Genomic DNA, 19,744 nt, shown 5'->3' with positions numbered 1-19,744 from the left:
CAGCGCTGTTTCAGTTTCACAATGCCCAGGTGGCCTTCATGTGTCATATTCAAAACACGCGCACGGAGAGCACCTGGGACCACTGTGCAAAACCCACGTGCCACACAGGTGTCGTTCCAGCAAGAGAGCTCCTGTCTGACTCGGAAGAACGCAGCCAGCTCCTCTGGGACCTTGTGAGGCCAGCCGTTCTGGATGTAGGTGAGGAGCTGGGAGAGGACAGGGTCCTGTTCGGAGGCTGCCCTCAGCTCCTGCAGAGCGACAGTGGCCTGGAGGGGTGTGTGTAGCATTTGGACAATGTCCTTTTCCACACAGTCAGTGTCCGTCTGTGGAGCTGGGGTGGAGACAGAGCGAGAGAGCAAGTCAGTGACAACATTGTCTCTGCCTGGGGTGAACTGTAGGCTGAAGTTGTACTGGCGGAGGCGGTCAGACCAGCGGTGCAGCCGCAGGGGTTTGTGGCCTGTCCCAGATGTGGACAGCAGCACTGTCAGGGCCTGGTGATCTGTCCTGAGGGTGAAGGAGCAGCCATAGAGGTAGAGGTGCCACCTTTCACAAGCCCCGATGCAGGCTAATGCCTCACGCTCACCCACGGAGTACCGCTGCTCGGTCAGGTTGAGGGCACGGGAGGCAAAGGTGATGGGCTTCTCCACACCGTTCTGGGTTTGATACAGCACAGTACAGCCCCTATCGCTGTGGCTGACACGTCACAGGTCACAAAGGTGGAGTTGGAGATGTCGAAGTGAGCCAACGCTGGTGGTGAAGTCAGTTGAGTCTTGAGATCACGCACAGCGTCACTGCATGCCTTTGACCACACCCATGGCTCGTCCTTACACAGCAGTCGGCGCAGGGGGGCTGTGGTCGCAGAGTACTGGGGAAGAAACCTCAGGTAGTAGCCTGCCATGCCCAGGAAGGAGGCGACGTGGGTGGCCGAGCTGGGCTCAGGGATGGCCTGAATGGCGTCCACGTTGGATTGGAGTGGAGTTACACCACTCGCTGACAGCAAGAACCTCACGAACTCGATGGCTGGCACAGAGAGGACACATTTCTCAGCATTGAGAGTTAGCTTGTGCTTGGACAGGGCTGCGAAGACCATGTTGAGGCGCTTGTCATGGATTTCACTGGTGGGCCCGTGTACCACTATATCGTCCAGATAAATGGCCATGCCCGGTATGCCAGCCAGCACGGAGGCCATGACTTTCTGGAAGCAGCTAAGGGCGGAGCTGAGACCGAAAGGCATCCTGGTGTAGCGAAACACTCCTGCATGTGTCACAAAGGCTGTGAGGTTTCGGCTGCTGGGGTGGAAGGGCACCTGTAAGTACCCCTGTCTGAGGTCGAGCTTGGAGAACACCTCAGAGCCATAGAACTGAGCAGTGAGTTCTTCTGAGGTGGGCAGTGGATACTTATCAGGGACCACTGCCTTATTTACTGCACGTAGATCGACGCAGACACGCAGGCCCCCTGACTTCTTCTTAGCCACCACAAGGTTTGAGACCCAGGGTGACGCGTCCACCGGTTCAATGATGCCAGCTTCCAGCAGTTGTTGCAGCTCAGCGGAGACCCCATCATGGAGAGCCAGCGGGATGCGGTGCAGTGGTTGGATGACAGGTTTCACAGCAGGGTTGAGGAGAGGTTGATGGGCGAAGGCGGAGAGGCAGCCCAGCCCCACAAACAGTGATGGCCACTTCTGCTGCCACGGTGTGGCAACAGTCAGGATTGCTGCCTCACCTGTGTCTAAGAGGGAGAACCCCAGAGTGGAGAACAGGTCCAGGCCCATCAGGTTGGCCCCACGGCATGCCACATGAAAAACTGCATTGGGCACCAGCTTGGTTCCATAGCGGACAGTCACTTGAAGAGAGCCAACCCCATCGATTTTGGAGTCACCATACCCACAGAGGACAGCTGAGGGTGCGGACAGTGGCAGTGAACTGAAAAATTGACTGTAAGTATCAACATTCAGGAGAGACACACCTGCACTGGTGTCCAACAGCAGGGGGATGCACACATCATTAATGTTGACTGTGCATGATTTGAATGACACAGGTCCAGAGCTCACATTGTGAATGATGGTGGTTGAAGACTGGGGGGTGTGGCCCTCTGACCCAGCCGGGGAAGATCGACAGACGTTGGCAAAGTGATTTTGCTTACTGCAGCTACGGCATGTCTAGCAACGGGCAGGACAGTTCTGAGCCCTTGAAGCATGAGACCGAGATCCACAGTTACCACAGGACTGTTGAGGGCGGGGCCGAGAACGCTGTCGTTGCAGTTGCAGGACGTCCTCAGTGGAGTCGGCGCCCGCCTCGCTCTGGCTGGGTTGCGTCCCGGGGGGCAGCCGCGAGTAGAGGGAGAAGTCGTTGGCAGCTTGACTGGAGGTGGCCACTTGCTGTGTATTTAGCATAGCAGCACACTCAGCTGCTCTCTCAACTTGTAGTGCGATGGTAATTGCTCTGGACAGCAGCAGATCGTCTTTTTCCAGCACGAGAGTCTCACGCATCTTTGCATTGTTGGTGTGTTCGATTAGCTGGTCGCGAACCATCTCGTCCTGAAGCACGCCAAACTTGCATGAGCTAGCTAGTCCTCGCAAATTAGCTACGTACTGCCGCACAGACTCACCAGGCAGTTGGTGTCGCTGACGGAATATAAATCGCCGAAGGAGGGCACTCTGTGGAGCAGCGAAATGGGTGTTCAGAAGTCCCACAGCTTCGTCAAAGTTTGTGAAGTTCCCCAGAGTCCCGAGTACATGATGACCCTCTGCTCCCAAGCAGTGTAGCAACAGAGCCGTCTTCCTAGCCTGGCTCACATCGTCAAGCCCTGAAGCTCTGAGGTAATTTTCAAAACTATGTAGCCAGCGAGTCCATGGTACCGGAGGCTCGGCAGGTGGTGGGAGAGACATATCAGCCATCCTCGTCGCCAATTATTGTGTTTAGAAATCACATCAGGACACAGCACTGTCGCTCGACACAACCTCTGCGTTGCATTGTTTATTTTGACTGACACAGCGTCACAGGCAGACCTGATCAAACAACCCAGAGCCCGCAGGCATCACCAATCGATTCCAGCACAATAGAACAGCGCCAAATCAAATGCAGCGCTGTCGATGTGTGCAGACATAACACAAGCTTTTTGCACTATATTTTTCCACTTACCACCAATTTACTTTGAAATACTTAGTTCATTGGATTTGATGATATGGATAATTTGTTCGGTGGATGCACATATAGATTATTCGGTAACAATTTACATTAACTACATTACACGACACATTCATTACACATGTATTGACAGCGTGTAACTATGCCATAACTGACCCAGTATGAGTCTCAAAGGTTTTATTCATGTTAGTATGATTCCACATCGCAGGCTGATAATTCATGTGTTAGGCCTATTTCTCATCTTGACTTAGTATTCAGCTCTCCAGATGTGGGCTGGTATAATCATCAAGCACACAGCAACAGAAGACATTAGTGGAGGCAAGAAATCAGTCAGTAGGCTTAACACAAGCCTGCGAGGTGGCATCATAACACGAATAAAACTTTTGATGACTCATACTGGATCAGTTATGGCATATCTACAGGCTGTCTATAGCTGTGTAACGAATGTGTCGTGTATTGCAGTCAATGTAAATCGTTGTCGATTATTCAGACTGTCATTATGCCTCATAGTAGCCAAATAGACTAGTCAGCAGTAAGTCCTGTTCCGTTAAGTTCCAATTCGCTGAATATCTTTTATTTTATTTTATGTTATTTATTTATGTTATTTATTTATTTACCCCCCCCCCCCCAATTGTATCCGGCCAATTACCACGACACTTTTTTTTGAATGATTTTTATTCATGTTTTTATTACATGGGGGGCTAATGTCACATAGGTCCCTTACCGTGCTCGAGCTGCCTCTTTCCCCCTTCTTTATAAACTTTATTTACAAACGTAGTAACATACAAAGATGTTCACTCGTTCAACCAGGGAGGTAGAATGTGAAACACAAAACAAAACAATATATACATACACATATAATTGCAAGAGTAAAATCATGATTACCCCACTCTTCCGAGTCGTCCCGGTCGCTGTTCCACCCCCTCTTCCGATCCGGGAAGGGTTGCAGACTACCACATGCCTCCTCCCATACACGTGGAGTCGCCAGCCGCTTCTTTTCACCTGTCAGTGAGTAGTTTTGCCAGGGGGACGTAGCGCGTTAGAGGATCACGCTATTCCCCCTCCCACTCGAACAGGCGCCCCGACCGACCGACCAGAGGAGGCGCTAGTGCAGCGACCAGGACACATACCCACATCCAGCTTCCCACCCGCAGACGCGGCCAATTGTGTCTGTAGGGACACCCGGCCAAACCGGAGGTAACACGGGGGATCGAACCGGCGATCCCCGTGTTGGTAGGCAACAGAATAGACCGCCACGCCACACGGACGCCCCCCCGAATGTCTTTTAACCTTGGATTTGTTCTCAAGGTGACTGTCACGTTATCACTTACATCTCACAACAGGCAAGGGCAAATTCCTACTTGTATGAAATGGATGCAACTGCACATAATTTGTTACTGTGTACACGGGGAATCGTTTTGTGGTATCTTTACCCTTAAGCTGTGCAGATCTGTTAGGCAATACATTCAGAGTTGAAATGTGTGAATTTTTGAGGGCACTAAACGTCATTGTTCAGACGCTCAAGCAAACTTGACGAACGTGACTTTGTGGTAACTGTGGAGCGGTGTTGCGCAGATAGCGGGGCCCGCCACATGTCCCGTGTAAACGCTTGTTCACTCAGCACACGCTGCTGAATGAATGAACCCGGCGTTACCAATCAGTATACTTCCGGGTTGAGGTTGGCACATTTACGACTCCCTCACCTAAAGCGTCTTGTTTTTAGTTGTCTCCTTATTGTCATCTCCCCGCTGCAAAATAATCACTAGGATAAGGATAGGGAAAGATTTGGATCAGATCCAAATTAAGACATCGCGCCAATATAATTTCACGTTTTCGCATGTGTGGACTGGGATTAGCAGCACCAAATCACTTGTATTGCCAGAAGTAATGTCAGTGATCTGCACTGTACATCACTAAAGGTGACGCCATTCCTCTGCTTTGTCAGTGTTACTACTTTGAATAACCCTCTGTATGAAACGTGTTATGTAAATTTAGCCCGGTGAACAATGGACCCTTTTACAGTTGGTAAACAGTGATCACGTGATTTTGATGCCAAAATGCGCGCGCATACTATGCGTGACGTAGGTCATAAAAGGCTCTATGGAACGGTCTTCCCCCGATGGAATGCGGTAGAAATTAATACCTTTAGTGTTCCTACACCTGTTCTGGCAACCCACAACACAACAAGATGACATCATAAAAATGTAAATATCAATCGATCAAAAATCCACTTGCACTTTGCGTTGATTGGAGATGGAGAAGTTGCCTCGTTTGCTGCCAAAATGCGCACGCATACTATGCGTGACGTATGTGTAGCACACTTGATAAGAATGACACTTACAAGGGCTGGTGTTTTTGTTGTTTTACTCTATCTGTCAAATAGACATTACAGAGGACACGTTTTCAGAGCATGGCTCACTATACGAACGGCAACACTCATCTCCAATTTATACACAATAAGAGCACCAAATATATTCTTCCATAAATTCACATTAGTCTAGCCTACCGCTAGCAAAGCTAAACAGTATATAACGTTACGGAACATGGGGGGATAAAAATAGCAACACACATAGGCCTACCTTCATATTTACACAGTGTGGAGACACTAAACATAGTAAAGGGAGACTAATCACACATACAGACAATGTCAAAGCCAAGCTACAGAACAATGGGTTCAGACCGCGGGAGCTATGGCTATGCTAACGTTAGCAACTCGCTAGCAATCTAGCTAACGTTAGCCAGTGATATGACGTTATCAAAATAAATATGAAAGTCCCTTCGTGGGTATTTCTAATAGGCATCCATATCCCACCTACACATCATATTTAATCACCATCCTAATTCCATATGTCTAACTAGTCTGCTTACCTGTCAAATAGACATTACAGAGGACACGTTTTCAGAGCATGGCTAACTATACGAACGGCAACACTCATCTGACGACTCTACCCGAATGCCCCAGAGTGCACCGCGGGAGCCAGCACTACGTCACACAGGCTAGAAGCAATTAACCTGCAGTGCCCTCCTGTGGCGAGAACCGGCTATCACAACAACACAGCAGACAATTCTCCTCTTTACTAGTAGTGAGTGGTCAATGAAGGTAAGTATATGAAATAGAAAATAGATGGGGGGGCTACTAAATCCCAAGTACCCCACATATGCCATAAAAAGGTCTGTGGGTAGAGCGTGTTTGTGGGCTGTTTGGCTAGTGGGGTATGACGTGCTCGGGGAATTAGGTACCGTAGCTGTTTCTTCTTGTTGAGGCAATGCTGTCACTTTAAGAGCAGCTTGAGGGTAGAGCTCGCTAGAGTGCGGAGCTCCCGTGCGATGTTATGCACAGCAAGGCGGAAGCGCTGGAGAGCTGATGGCCTGCCGTGGGGAGTGTTTTTGCCAGTCTGTAGGATAAATATCCCAATAAACGTCGGTAAAATGCGAAAATGATCACCAGCGCCAGCAGATGAGAGTGTAATAAAGCTAATAGACTAAAGATGAATGTGGATTTTTGTATTCCTGCCGATTTTTGTAGATTGGTAAAGCATGCGCTGTGCGATACCCCCACCACGCCGAGAGCAACGCCGAACAGCGGGGCAGTGTAAGTGGTGGAAAAGTACACTGGTGGATAGAATTATCTAATGGTATTATTATACGCTGTCCATGTAAATAAGCTGTGTCCATTTTGTATGCTTCTGCCTTACTTAGAGGGGAGATTGAACGCCGTGCCGATTTCCAGGTGTTTGTCTTAGCGTGCAGGCTACACACGAGCAGGGGCGGATCTACAGGGTGGCAAGGGGTGGCAGCTGCCACCTCTGGGACACAGTCTTGCCACCCCTGTTGCCACCCCATTTATAAATCAGATAATATGTTTTTAAAGTATATTTTATGTACATGCATGGTGAAGGTCAATGAGACCCGCACCAAACTCATCTCAAACAGAAGTCGCCGATTTAGAATCCCCCTCCCCCTCACAGGCGCGGATCTACAGGGTGGCAAAGGGTGGCAGCTGCCACCTCTGGGACACAGTCTTGCCACCCCTTTGCCACCCCAGGAAAAAATCTCTAGATCCACCACTGCACACGAGTGAGTGAGTTCATGAATTTCCTATAAAAAGTTTATTTTGAGCTCATGTAAGAATGTTGGAAAAAGTATTGTAAACTACTAATTAGACACGTTAGTCCCTAGCTAACGGGTCTGACCCTTAGCCGAGCGGTTAGTGATGTCGCCTTGTAGTGCACTACACCCCGTATTGAATCCCGCACCGGGCAAGAAAATAACCGGTTACATTGGTGGCAGCGGTGGGATCCGGAAGTGTGCAGATCCTCTGAAGTCTCTTCGGAGCGCGGGAATAACAAAGCGCGAGAGCGCGCTTCCGGGGAGGGTGACGACTGTAAACTACTAATTAGACACGTTAGTCCCTATCTGACGGGTCTGATCCTTTAGCCGAGCGGTTAGTGATGTCGCCTTGTGGTGCAGTACACCCCTTATCGAATCCCGCACCGGGCAAGAAAATAACCGGTTACAGTATATTTTGTTAATGAATGCATGTTTCCCAGTGAACTAAAGTAGTTAGTTGTGTTGTTATTTCTGTTTTCTCTCTTTGTTTGAAGACGGGTCATTACTGTTGTCATCTAAGGTTACAACTCTCAAAAATGATAGAATTAATGCTGTTCTCTTTTGAGTGCAAAAAATAATTTTGTTCTGTGTCCGGTCCCATCGTTCATGACCAGGCAACGCAATTTGCTGCCAGGAGTGGGGAGGTGAGACCATGAGGCCATCGGAAGCGCGTGAGGCCATCGGAAGCGCGTTCGCCCAGAGGCGTGAGGGAGCTGATATGCTGAAGCGCAGGGACGCACTTCCCGAATGCGGGGGTAATGTAATGACCACGGATGTGTAGACTTGCTAGCCCTTGGCTAACGGGTCGGACCCTTTAGTCGACTGGTTAGCGCTGTCGCCCCGGGTTCGCATCTCGGCTTCGGCGGATTCCCGGCTGCCCCCTGAATTCGCTACATTGGTGTCAGAAGTGGGATGGTGAGACCTTGAGGCCATCAGAAGCACGTGCGCCCAGAGGCGTGAGGGAGCTGATATACTGAAGGGTGGGGATGCGCTTCTGGAAAGAGGGGGGTAGTGTAACGGCCACGAATGACTAGACTCGCTAGCCCTTGGCTTATGGGTCAGACCTGTTAGTCGACTGGTTAACGTAGTCGCCCGTGGTGTGGGAGACCCTGCTTCGTGTCTCAGCTGCGGCAGTTCCCAGCTGCCCCCCGAATTCGCTACTTAAATATTAAGTTTTCCCCCCTTGAATGCAATTCAAGCAAAACTTGGTATTAGAAAATGTTTTTATTGTCACAATAAAACAATTTGATCGACCGGCACGGTGACGCAGTGGTTAGCGCAGTCGCCTCACAGCAAGAAGGTCCTGGGTTGGAGCCCCGGGGTAGTCGAACCTTGGTGGGTCATCCCGGGTCGTCCTCTGTGTGGAGTTTGTATGTTCTCCCCGTGTCTGTGTGGGTTTCCTCTGGGGGCTCTGGTTTCCTCCCACAGTCCAAAGACATGTAAGTCAGGTGAATTGTCCATCCTAACTTGTCCCTAGGAATGAATGGGTGTGTGTGTGGGCCCTGTGATGGCCTGGCGGCCTGTCCAGGGTGTCTCCCCACCTGCCGCCTAATGACTGCTGGAGTGGGCTCCAGCATCCCCGCAACCCTGAGAGCAGGATAAATGGTTAAGACAATGGATGGATGGATGGATGGATGGATGGATATGTTTGGAATAAAACAATTTTAATGAACTTGTGCAAATCAGATAGAACTGGAAAACATTTCACAAGACAATCCCCCCCCTTTTGTCCCCATTTGTATCCAGCCAATTAGCCCACTCTTCTGAGCTGTCCTTTTGTCCTTTGGTTTTGTACCTAAATGGTCCTGCTTCCTCAATGTTTTAAGAGTAGTAGTTCCTTTGTTGGAAAAAAATAGTTTCATTGTTCCTTTTACTGATATTGTGATCACTTATGTACCCGGGTAGAAAACTAAAGTGTGCACGTTATCTTATCTGAAATACTGACGAGAATCAGAATCAGTCGCTCTGAAGAAAGGAGTCCAAACCAGTTGGCCGCACTGCTTCCAAACGTTTCCTGCTTGAAGTTTCTCACTGGGCAGGCTCGCCATTGAGCTCAGGCATGGCTTGAAACCAAGCTAATTCCAGATTTAAAAAAAACCCAAAACAATCAGAGTTCCCGGTAGAAAAGTGGAAAAACGATGTGATAAAACTTGCTCCTCTCGTCAATCTGGTCGCAAGCTTTTTTCCACAGGTAGTTTTGCACTGTAAGAAGCCTTTGTCGATCTCTTAATTAGAGTACACATGCACTCTCAACAGGGCATCACCCATAATGAGCTCTGATTTCTTTCGCTGGTTTTAACCCTTTGATAACTCAACATTTCATGTGGGTTACATGAGCATAAATGGATGCTGACAAATGAAATGGGCCGTTGTGCTGTAATATGCACACCTACTGTGAAATGGACCCCCTAATTTAGCCGTGTGAAACGCCACGTGAAGTACTTTCAACTTGCTCAAAAGAAAAAATCCATTTCATTTTGTAATTATAGCTGGGGTCTATTTCCACAGAATGCGGCGTTGTGGAATAAGAAAGGTATTGGTTTGCGTACGTTATTATCCCTTATGAATACGGTGCCATGCCATTCTTCTGGCGGCCCGTTATTCAGAAACTCCAGTAGTCCGAAAAATGTCCCATTGGACTGAAAGTCAATTTTTCTGACAGCCCGTTCGGTATCCTGAAAACAAACGGCCACTGCTGTGAAGGCCAGTTACTCTGAAAATACACACTCTTCTTGCGGTTAGCTCAGTGACTGCCGGTGTTGTATCTAGCTCTGTTTCCCTGTTGAGATCTGTTCCCCCTAGCCAGAGTTTGATAAAACACTGGGACTCTTGATTAACCTTATCCTAACCTCAATCTCAACCCAACCTTAACCTTATCTAACGTTTACCTTAACCCAGCATTTCTCACAGTGTGTGGCGCCCCCTCCAGGGGGCACAGAGGCATGACGGGGGGCACACGTGACTGGGTAGGACTGTAGTGCGGAACTACTGTTTTGATGTCGGAATCTTCCAGCGGGACAATCAACAAAACGTGCTTTCATGAGACAGAGAGTCTGTAGGTTCACAGAATGGAGAGATATTTGACAGGGACAGCAAGAAAGACGGGCGATGCTTCCGAGACAAACAAGACAAAGTGCTTAGCTGAAGGTAATCAACCAAATACCAAGTTAGGAAGATATGAGGAAGCCTATCTTGCTCTTGGGTTCACAGTGAATGTGGTGGGAGATGAGGAGAGACCCGTGTGTATTTTATGTCTGAAAACTCTGGCAGCTGGTAGTATGAGACCAAACAAATTAAGAAGACACTTGGAGACATTACACCCCAGTCACGTCAATAAGCCACTCGAGATCTTTCAGAGAAAACTTGGTGCATAGCGTCAGCAGGAACATTGCTTTGTAAAAGCTGCATCAGTGCACAACAAAGCACTAACGGCATCGTACAAAGTCGCATACAGAATTGCCCAGTGCAAGAAACCGCACACAATAGCAGAGGAGCTCATACTTCCCGCGGCTTTAGATACGGTGTCAACTACGTTTGATGAGACAATTGCCACAGAATTGAAGGCTGTCCCTCTGTCCAATGATACAGCTGCAAGACGTAGTATATGTGACATTTCAAATGACCTTGAAGAACAGCTCATTGAAAAATTGCAAGATAAAAATTTCGCCTTACAAGTGGGCGAGGCTACTGACCGCAAAAAAGACTGCTGGTTTATTGCTTATGTTCACTTTGTCACGCCAGTCACTGTGTGAGGATTTGCTGTTTTGCAAGTATGTCCCAAGTAGAGTGACAGCTGATGAGCTCTTTAGGCTCCTTGGCTGTTACCAGACAGAACGTGGGCTGAAGTGGGAGACTCTGCGGGCGTTTGCACAGATGGTGGGCAGACCATGGCAGGGAAAATGAAGAGATTGCAGGCACTAACTAAGAGGGTCTCACCAAATGCGCGATGGACGCACTGTGTCATACACAGAGAAGCACTAGCATCAAGACAGATTAGCCCTGAGCTAAACAAGGTTTTGACCAATGTGGTTAGCGTGGTCAATTTCATGAAAACAAGACCCCTGAGAGCGCGGCTGTTCTGTGCACTTTGTGAGGAGATGGGAGCTGAAAGACAAAAATGTCCCTAGGTGTTAATGTGTGGGCCCTGTGCTGGACTGGTGGCCTGTCCAGGGTGTCTCCCCGCCTGCCACCCAATGACTGCTGGGATAGGCTCCAGCATCCTGCGAGCCCAATTGGGATAAGCGGCGTGGATAATGGATGGACGTACATGGGATTCACCAGACATAGGGAAATGCAATGTAGCTGATTTTCACTGAATTTGTGAACCTCATCAGCTGAATGCTAAGGAGAGGTCAAGATGTCAGAGAAAGGTATGGAACAGTACAGGCCCTGAAGTAGACTAGATGGTAGATCTATGGTACTACTTATACATCTACATGTCTATGTTCAGAATAGATGGCTCTGGGGCATCTGGGTAGTGTGGCGGTGTATTCTGTTGCCTACCAACGCGGGGATCACAAATTCAAATCCCCATGTTACCTCCGGCTTGGTCGGGCGTCCCTACAGACACAGTTGGCCGTGTCTTCGGGTGGGAAGTCGGATGTGGGTGTGTGTCCTGGTCGCCGCACTAGTGCCTCTTCTGGTCGATCGGGGTGCCTGTTCAGGTGGGGAAGGGGGAACGGGGGAATAGCGTGATCCTCCCATGCACTGGTGAAACTCCTCACTGTCAGGTGAAAGGAAAATAAAATGTAGAAAGAAGCGGCTGGCGACTCAGCATGTATCAGATCGGAGGAGGCATGTGGTAGTATGCAGCCCTCCCCGGATTGGCAAAGGGGTTGGAGCAGTGACTGGGACGGTTGGGAATAGTGAGGTTATTGGCCAGATACAATTGTGGAGAAAAAGGAAAGAAAAAAAAAAAAGAATAGATGGCCCCTACAAAATAGGTACTACTGACATATTGCTAAAAGACTTGACAGTAAGTGACAGGGCCTGCTGACAAGTTATGAAAAGCTTGATAACCCGGGCCTCATAGGGCATTGATTCTACTACTTTTCCATATAATCCCTGTACATGTATTCCACTGTGTTGCTGGGTGCAACTTTGTAAAAAAAAAAGATTATTTTCTCTGTTCAACAACACAGCCAGAATCAATAGGTGCCTCTACACATCTCGCATAGATTTAGCCTACTCCCTCTCTCGAAGTTGCAGGGGGTATTCCGGGTCAAGCCACAACTTGCTAACAAGAGTCATTAAGAAATGTTGTCGTGACCCCATCTGAAGGATTTATTTCAAGATGCACTACATCCGTTGGAGAGAGAATGAATTCTTTGATGCTCAACGTTTCACAAATAAAACTGCTACTACGTACAATGTTGCAATCTTATCTTAGTTTTCTAGATACAAATCGTGAATTGACCGTTTACTCCGTAACATTTTCCTTTCATCTAATCACTTTGTGAGTTATGTTGCATTTGCACGTGGTGCGTAGCTGAAAATTTCGACTGGACTGTGTCCAGGTAGCGTAGCAGTCTATTCCGTTGCCTACCAACACAGGGATCGCCGGTTCGAATCCCCGCGTTACCTCCGGATTGGTCAGCGTCCCTACAGACACAATTGACCGTGTCTGCGGGTGGGAAGCTGGATGTGGGTCTGTGTCCTGGTCGCTGCACTAGCACCCCCTCTGGTCTGTCGGGTCGCCTGTTCAGCGGGGAGGGGGAACTGGGGGCAATAGCGTGATCCTCCCACGCGCTCCGTCCCCCTGGTGAAACTCCTCACCGTCAGGTGAAAAGATGCGGCTGGTGACTCCACATGTATCGGAGGGGGCATGTGGTAGTCTGCAGCCCCTCCTCGTATTGGCAGAGGGGGTGAAACAGTGACCGGGATGGCTCGGAAGAGTGGGGTAATTGGCCAGATACAACTGGGGAGAAAAAAAAAATTCGACTGGACTTCTCCTTTTCCCACCAATTAAATCACACCATTGTTGAGTAAGAATAGTAAAACCCCTCACCTCATGTTTGGTTATGGTCATTTCCATGTTTTTATTTGAATTTATGTAACACATGATCCCTGAGGTGTTAAATGAATATAATATGACATGACATGTGGGAAGGAGCAGTGTCATCAGATACTCAAATAAGTGGCTAAATAAGTCCAAAGCCTCCTTTTTTTCCTACGATTTCAAATTGCTTGGAAACAGAAGAGATTACTGGAGAAATGAAAGAAAATGGCAGCAGAGAATAGCCCGATCTCACATTTTAATTACTGTGAATTGATCACTTTAAATGAAGGTCCTTTATTCAAAAATATGTTCCCGATGACATCTTTCCTGGGTCATTGTGAGTGTAGTTATAGTTACACAGGGTAGTTATACACATAATACGTTGCCGCACTGGTCAGTCTTTTTATTTTGTTTTCAAATTCTTAGCCATGTCTAATTTAAGATTAATCACCGCTTACTTTGTATGTGAATGGTGCGATGTGAGTCTCCCCTGTGTGCCTGTGCAGTCTGTCCTCCTCCCAGGTCTCCATGGTGACGGTGGTCGCCACCTGGACACTGCTTGGCATTCTCCTCATCACATTTTTTACATATCTTATGAATCCCATATAATTTCTTTATCCTTTTCCAATGTTGTATCCTTCTCTCACTCCGATGTGTGACTACTGTGTTTTCTTGTCTCTTCTCCTGTGTATGCGAACGGTGTGATGTGAGTCTCCCCTGTGTGTGCATGTGTAGCCTGTCCTCCCGTCAGGTCTACATGGTGATGGTGGTCGTGTTGCTCAGGTCCTGGGCTGTTCCGGTGGCATCTGGACACTGCTTGGCATCCTCCTCATCATATTCTTCATGTATCGTATAATTCCATTATAATTCTGTTATCCTCTTCCAGTGTTGTATTCTGTAAATTGTGTTCACACAACAGCCATTGCACGTCGTCCGTCTTGGAAGAGAGATCCCTCCTCTGTTTCTCTCCCTGAGGTTTTCTCCCAGTTAAAGGGTTTTTTAGGGAGTTGTCCCTTATCCGATGAGAGGGTCTAAGGACAGGAAGTTGTGTTGCTGTAAAGCCCACTGAGGCAAATTTATAATTCGTGATAATGGGCTATACAAATAAAACTGACTCGACTTACTTTTCACATGTAATGTTTTCATGGGCTGCTCACTTCTGTAAAAAAGGAACAGCCCACAAAAATAAGGGTTGTCTGTGGGTGGTATCAGCCGAGTAATGCTCAATGTTATTTGGTTTTAGTAAAATATCAGTGTGAGTCAAAAATGGGTTTATGGCTGACTATTATCATCTTCCCTTTTACATCCATGGAATAGTTAGACTGTACCTCACATTGGTTTTAAATATTGCTTCCAATATCTCACTCTCATTTTCAAAGCTAATTAGATTAATTTAATCTGACAGCAGTTTAATTAAGTTTTGTTTCCATTTCCATTGGAATGCCTGGGATTCATTCTAATGCATACACTCAGCCTTCCTGTCCTGTTTGTCCAAACCCAACCTGTTCCGTACACTGTTGTGTATGCCCTTTTTGACCATGTGAGTTACTGAACTATTTGCGGACTGCTCTATTTAAGCAATTATCTTAATTATCTATATCACAGAAAATAGTTATATCTCCAATTCCTCATCCTGCAAAAAGGGGGAGACAATTATTGTTACATGTTATTATAACACATTCTAATAAAAATGCACCTAGCCGAAGAATATAACCTTCCTACTCAGACAAACACTGATAAAGTTGGTGGCAGCGCGAAAGATAAAAAGTGTCAATAAGAATGTACTCAGATTAGAAAGATAAACGTTGTATCCAGATGAACTGATTCAACCGTCTTTGATGTACTCAGATTTTTAACAGTGTAACATTTGGGGAGGGGTGTCAACTGTGCCCTCATAATATGCTTTTTAAAAGTGTTCCCCCAGGAGCCTACTTCTAATGCTGGCACAGCTATTGCTATTAGTGTAATGCCCAAATGCCATGGATTGGCTATATTATTTAATAATTCATAGTGCCGTTTTAGTAATGGTAAATGCTATGCCATTTATTTGTAGGCTACATGTGTTCTACCCCCCACCAGAGAGTGCTGTGCCCTAGCAGAAGGCTGTATTGCTCCTTTAGAAAATCTATTTCTATGACGATTCTGTTAAGTTTATAGATAACTGAAGAGACCATAATTTCTCCTCTCTTCTCAGTGTCTAGAAGGATAATGACCGGCTGGAATACTTACAGCAAGGTTCTCCTCATCCTCCACTAGAGGAGACTAACAAAGAATATTGTGGCACGGCGACTGTCAACTTAAAAAAGAAAAGATTGATTGAGTGACTGGTACAACAGTTTGAATAACATTCTTTACCAAGTGTTAAGAGGACTCGAGTACAATTTCACACAAAATTCCTTCAGTCATGCAAGAGAAGGGAAACCTTTGTGCGGTAGTTTTGACTCGACTAAAGCATTTGATTCTGTACTACGGATTCTATGGCAGCTTTTGAGTATTTAAAAATGTCTACAATCATTGGAAATATGTTCAAAATGCCATTGTAAAATAATGTGTTTTAATTCAACTAAGTTTTTATAGAATATGGTAATGTTGAGAGGCAGTGATCACAGCAGAAGGAAGAAATTACCCACTAGATTTTGCATCATTATGGCAATTTAGGCATCATCAGTGTGGGTATAAGATGGGGCAGAGCTCCGCCACATTAGGGTATCTACGACTACTAGCACTTTGCATTAAAATGAGTCTAAAGAAAGTGAATCAGGGGCTAAACTGAGCTAGGATAATTTCTTTTTCTGGACCCCTCCCCCCTTTTACTCCCCAATTGTACCCCTCCCCAATTACCCCACCCTTCTAACCCTTCCTGGTTGCTGCTCCACCCCCTCTTTTGATCCGGGGAGGGCTGCAGACTACCACATGCCTTCTCCAATACATGTGGAGTTGCCAGCCGCTTCTTTTCACCTGACAGAGAGGAGTTTTGCCAGGGGGATGTAGCGAGTGGGAGGGTCACACGTTACGTCCCCCTGTTCCCCCTATCCTCCGAACACGCGCCCCGACCGGCTAGAGGAGGTGCTAGTGCCGTGACCAGGACACAACACCCACATCTGGCTTCCCACCCGCAGACAAGGCCAATTGTGTCTGTAGGGACGCCCGACCAAGCCGGGGGTACCACAGGGATTCGAACTGGCAATCCCCGTGTTGGAAGGCAACGGAGTAGACCACCACGCTACTCAGATGCCCTGAGCTAGGATACAATTTGATATGAAAAGATTGTGGAGCATCTCCATTCAAAGGGAAATGGGGCAAAACATAATTCTACAAAGACAAGGAAATAACTCCAACAGCACCAGGGTGCCTGATGTGCCCTGGGAGCGATGCTGGACATTTCAATATAGTGTTTAAACTTTGCATTGTTTTGCCATATGTTGGCTCATGTAATGCTTCCTTGAGTACTTATAAATCTGTTATTGCCTACTCTGCCCCATTCTGCCCAGGAAGGATTCCTCCTCTGATGTTGTTCCTAAAGCTTTTCCCCATTTTATTCTAGAAACGTTGTTCCGTGGATCCTTTTCCCAATACAAATCAAGGGTCTATCAATAGGGGGTACTGTACATGGTCAATTTTTTCAGTTTACCCATTGTGGAGAATAATAATATATTTAAATCGGTCTTATATAGCGCTTTTCTAACACTTAGAGTCGCTTTACAATAAACGGGGTGAAACAAGACAACAGATAAACATAGCGCAGACATACAGGGGTGGATGGGAAGGGGGGGTACGAGAGGGGGAAGCGGCAGCCGCAAACGACTCCAGCAGCACTCCGACTTAGACAGATGCAAAAAGGCAAGGGGGGAAAAAAAGCAGCACTGTAGACGATTTTCTGTAGGGGTTTACTCCCGTAGCCTATTCCTCTCCCGGGGTATCCACTAGGCAGTGGCCCTATTTAACCCATAGCTGGGGGCTGGTTCGTGGGCATCAGGGAATATCCACACACCGGTGAGCCTGCACGTCTAGGGGCCAAAACCTCCTCCGAGTCCCTTGTAGTTCAGCCAGGGTCCAAGGTGTACCCAGTTACCGTGTGTCACCACGAGGAAGCACTACATAGGGCTTGGTGTTGGAGAGGCTATGTACTGGCAGGGAGAGACTTACGCGCTTGGCCCTCCTGTTCGCTTCACAACAACCCCACTTCTTACAATACAATGTGAATTTAATGTAATTGTAAAGCTCTCTGGAACATAATTGTAATTTAGAGCTGTACACATAAATCTGACTTTGCTTGTTTAGATAAGCTTGTCAGGAATGTAGTATCGTGGAATGACGTACTTCTGAATGAAAAAGAAGTTTCAGGAACTGATAGTTGTCTAGAGGCACAGAGAAGTTAGGATGATGTCAAATATAGAGTTAATTATATCTAAATACGTTGTTTTAAAGACAGAGAATTTCTTGGTGGGATGTTTTCATGAAGAAACTTTATATATATACACTACCGTTCAAAAGTTTGGGATCACCCAAACAATTTTGTGTTTTCCATGAAAAGTCACACTTATTCACCACCATATGTTGTGAAATGAATAGAAAATAGAGTCAAGACATTGACAAGGTTAGAAATAATGATTTGTATTTGAAATAAGATTTTTTTTACATCAAACTTTGCTTTCGTCAAAGAATCCTCCATTTGCAGCAATTACAGCATTGCAGACCTTTGGCATTCTAGCTGTTAATTTGTTGAGGTAATCTGGAGAAATTGCACCCCACGCTTCCAGAAGCAGCTCCCACAAGTTGGATTGGTTGGATGGGCACTTCTTGCGTACCATACGGTCAAGCTGCTCCCACAACAGCTCAATGGGGTTCAGATCTGGTGACTGCGCTGGCCACTCCATTACCGATAGAATACCAGCTGCCTGCTTCTGCTCTAAATAGTTCTTGCACAATTTGGAGGTGTGTTTAGGGTCATTGTCCTATTGTAGGATGAAATTGGCTCCAATCAAGCGCTGTCCACTGGGTATGGCATGGCGTTGCAAAATGGAGTGATAGCCTTCCTTATTCAGAATCCCTTTTACCCTGTACAAATCTCCCACCTTACCAGCACCAAAGCAACCCCAGACCATCACATTACCTCCACCATGCTTAACAGATGGCGTCAGGCATTCTTCCAGCATCTTTTCATTTGTTCTGCGTCTCACAAACGTTCTTCTTTGTGATCCAAACACCTCAAACTTGGATTCATCCGTCCACAACACTTTTTTCCAGTCTTCCTCTGTCCAATGTCTGTGTTCTTTTGCCCATCTTAATCTTTTTCTTTTATTGGTCAGTCTCAGATATGGCTTTTTCTTTGCCACTCTGCCCTGAAGCCCAGAATCCCGCAGCCGCCTCTTCACTGTAGATGTTGACACTGGTGTTTTGCGGGTACTATTTAATGAAGATGCCAGTTGGGGACCTGTGAGGCGTCTGTTTCTCAAACTAGAGACTCTAATGTACTTATCTTCTTGCTCAGTTGTGCAACGCGGCCTCCCACTTCTTTTTCTACTCTGGTTAGAGCCTGTTTGTGCTGTCCTCTGAAGGGAGTAGTACACACCGGTGTAGGAAATCTTCAATTTCTTAGCAATTTCTCGCATGGAATAGCCTTCATTTCTAAGAACAAGAATAGACTGTCGAGTTTCAGATGAAAGTTCTCTTTTTCTGGCCATTTTGAGCGTTTAATTGACCCCACAAATGTGATGCTCCAGAAACTCAATCTGCTCAAAGGAAGGTCAGTTTTGTAGCTTCTGTAATGAGCTAAACTGTTTTCAGATGTGTGAACATGATTGCACAAGGGTTTTCTAATCATCAATTAGCCTTCTGAGCCAATGAGCAAACACATTGTACCATTAGAACACTGGAGTGATAGTTGCTTGAAATGGGCCTCTATACACCTATGTAGATATTGTACCAAAAACCAGACATTTGCAGCTAGAATAGTCATTTACCACATCAGCAATGTATAGAGTGTATTTCTTTAAAGTTAAGACTAGTTTAAAGTTATCTTCATTGAACAGTACAGTGCTTTTCCTTCAAAAATATGGACATTTCAATGTGATCCCAAACTTTTGAACGGTAGTGTATATATATATATATATATATATATATATATATATATATATATATATAGTTGAAGGGATGTTTTCATGAAGAAACATTAAAAAAAAATCCATCCATTATCTGAACTGCTTATCTTGCTCTCAGGGTCACGGGTATGCTGGAGCCTATTCCAGCAGTCATTGGGCACATAGGTGGAAATCCAGGGGGGGGGAGACGGGGGGGTCCCCCCAATCCTGGGAAAAATATGATATATCCCCCCAATATATCACTATAAACATAACTGTAATTTCAATACTATTAATACACAACGAAAGCACCTGTGCTGATTGTAGACACTTAATAGTGCATATTTGAGTTTCAAAAGATCGCGATCCCCCGCCCTTTACATCACAATGGTTTGATTGTGCCCTCCAAA

This window comes from Lampris incognitus, chromosome 1, assembly GCF_029633865.1.
Source record: "Lampris incognitus isolate fLamInc1 chromosome 1, fLamInc1.hap2, whole genome shotgun sequence".
Taxonomy (NCBI): Eukaryota; Metazoa; Chordata; class Actinopteri; order Lampriformes; family Lampridae; genus Lampris; species Lampris incognitus.
The sequence above is the reverse complement of the archived record's forward strand: the minus strand, read 5'-3'. Positions refer to the sequence as shown.